Here is a 3,169-nt window from a genome sequence, read left to right on the forward strand (position 1 = left end):
CTCTTATTGGTTAATTTAAAATGTCCAAATAGGCTGGACGTGGTGGCTCAGCCTGTAACCCCAGCACTTTAGGAGGCTGAGGCGAGAGGATTGCCCGAACCCGGAGGTTCGAGACCAGCCTGGGCAACTTGATGAGACCTTGTTTCTACAATAAATCACAAAAACTAGCTGGGCATGATGGCGTGCGTCTGTGGTTCCAGCTACTTGGAAGGCTGAGGCGGAAGGATCGCCTGAGCCCAGCAGGTCGAGGCTGCAATGGCTGGGAGCATGCCACTGCACTCCAGCCTGGGCAACAAGAGAGAGACTCCAACTCAAAAAAAACAGTCCAAATAGAACACAGCATCATCTGGCTGGCTGGCTCCTCCCGCCCCATTTTGTGTTATTATTAACTTTATTTTTATTTTTTATATATCAATATTTTTTATTTTGATATTGTGGGGTACAGTTAAGGGTTAGGTATACAAATATGCTTCCTTCAGGCACCATTGTTGATAAGGGATGTTTCCCTGTCCCCTATTATTAACTTTAAATGGTAAGCTGGCCGCGGTGGCTTGTAATCTCAGCTCTTTGAGAGACAGAAGTGAGAGGATTCCTGAACTCAGGGTCCTAGACCAGCCTGGGCAACATAGTGACACTGCATCTCTACAAAAAATAAAAAAAATTAGCCAGGTGTGATGGCACGCACCTGTAGTCCCAGCTACTCTGGAGGCTGAGGCAGAAGGATCCCCTGAGCCCAGAAAGTCGAGGCTGTGGTAGCCGTGATCATGCCACTGCACTCCAGCTTGGGTGACAGAGTGAGACTCCAACTCAAAAAACAAAGCAAAACAAACAAATCAATTTTAAATGGTAGCTGCAAGCTTTATGCAGGATACACTGCATATCAAATTGACCTAGCAAAGCAACTGATATAGAGACCCACTAATGTCTGTCTATATTGTCACAGTCCCTAGAGAAGGGCAAGGCCAGGGTGCAAGCGCTCCTGTCCATTCCTGAACAATATTCCTGAGAGCTAATGCAAGGTGGTTTCCCTTTACCTCCTATGCTCTCCCAGTAAGTAGCTTCAGGGGATCCTTGACTTTCCTGTAGTCTATGTTCCATCAACTGAAAGGTGCAGATCTCCATTTGCTCCCCTTTTCTGAGTGGTTATAAGTTTGAATAATATGATCTCAATGTAATCATTAGCCTTGTGACTTGTATAACTTTTGTATCAATGTAATCATAAATTTTGTGATTTGTATAACTTTTGCATAATGCATGATGTCTTAGGCCTTGTAAACGCCCTTTACTCTATAGCAAGCTAGAGTCATGCTTCTGCTGGGCCCTACTGATAAAAGCTATGAGATGCCTCTGATATCTGGCACCAGGAATTCTGGATCTAAAAATGTCACTGTTGATAAATGCGGCTGAAACTCAAGTTCTATACAATGCTCTGCTGGTCACGAGGCTAATGTATAGGTGCTAACAACTCTGCACTTACCAAAGGGAACTGTCAAAGCCTGAAGGTTGAGCAGAACAATTTTAGAAAGACCTCGAATCTGCCTCTGCTCCCTGGATCCGAACTCAGAAATAAACTTCTTTCTATCCGTTCCCTGCCTCTTTGATTGGTGTCAAGGGGAACAGATGAGCATTACTTGGACCGTAACATAACTTCTTTGAATTTATCCCACAAAATAATTGAGCCAGTGAAAAAGAAGTGTGTTGGTTTGTTATGAATTGTGGTGTGATTAATAATATAAAAGAAGTGGAAACTGAAAGGGTTTAGTCTTTTTGCCTCAGCATAACCATTCGAAAGCCTTCAGACATTCTACTGCAGAACAAGCAGCAGCTTATCCCATCCCCCGTCAGCAAATCTCCATCTGATGCAAGACCAGGACAGCCCAACCTTTCAATTCATGGGTTAGCATCATCATCTCTAGCAAACTTTTAGGTTCCTCGTCAAGGCCGAAGATCAAAGATCACCCCTTGGCTGGCCAAAGTCCTAAGAGTTTGTGAGCTGCAAATGTCTGAGTTTGTGAATTGCAAATGTCTAACAAGTCTCTTGCAGGAATCCCACCCCTCCCAGGGTTAACCTAATCAGCCCTCTGTGAACTACGTGCCACAGATAAGCTCCACCATGGCAGCAATCACGTGACTAACCCACCCATCAGCCTACTATCCATCACCTGACGTCAGTACCTGCGCTTGCCTGCCCCTTTGTGATGCCGTGAGCAGACCACCACCCAATAACCGTATTGATCTTCCCCCATCTAGGGGAATGGTTAAAAGGACTCAACCACAAGCAACCAGGGGCCATTGCCTTGCTAGACTCTGGTGTGGCCATGTGATCTTTGAGTCATGGCTGTCGTCATGCTTCCTGGCTTTGGCCCCCTCCCCACCTTGGGGAGATGAATCTTCTTTCTCCCTTCTCTCTCTCTAATTTACTTTTTTATAAGAATTTTTTTATTTTTGGAGTTGGAGTCTCACTCAGTCACCCAGACTGGAGTGCAGTGGCCGCTCCCGGCCACCGCAGCCTCGACCTGCTGGGCTCCAGCAATCCTTCCGCCTCAGCCTTCCAAGTAGCTGGAACTACAGGCGTGCGCTACTACACCCGGCTAATTTTTGATTTATTGTAGAGATGAGGTCTCGCCAAGTTACCCAGGCGGGTCTCGAACCCCTGGGCTCAGGTAATTCACTCACCTCGGCCTCCCAAAGCGCGGGATTACAGGTTGAGCCACCGAGCCTGGCCTAATTTACTTTTAAATAAACTTTTCTTTCTTAACCTCTTTGTGGGTTGCAATTCTTCGCATTTACTCGCATCCCTGGGTTACTGGTGCTACACCTCTCTACCTCTCCAGCACGCAGCCCTCACCCTGTCTGTACCCTAACAGAAACAACCCATGTCCTGAGCCACTGGGGACTGGTATGTCCAGGTTGTTGAATCCTGTATGGTTACAAAAGGTGGGTATTTAGGGCATGAGTCACACATTTAAATGTCTATAGGGACTGGGCAGGTAGCATGAGTCAATGAAGCTAGCCTGTGTGGAAATGGGGAGGGACAGAGACTGCAGCGACTTGGGGGTCAGCATGCCACGTAGAGAGGGCAGTGCTTGCTTGGCCCTAGTGGGTCGTTGGCCATATGGAAATGTGTACCCCGTGTTGCCAAGACCTTCTTATTTCTTTAGAGAAGCCA

Source organism: Carlito syrichta, unplaced genomic scaffold (assembly GCF_000164805.1).
Source record: "Carlito syrichta isolate Samal-C Ts95f unplaced genomic scaffold, Tarsius_syrichta-2.0.1 Scaffold306846, whole genome shotgun sequence".
Classification (NCBI taxonomy): domain Eukaryota; kingdom Metazoa; phylum Chordata; class Mammalia; order Primates; family Tarsiidae; genus Carlito; species Carlito syrichta.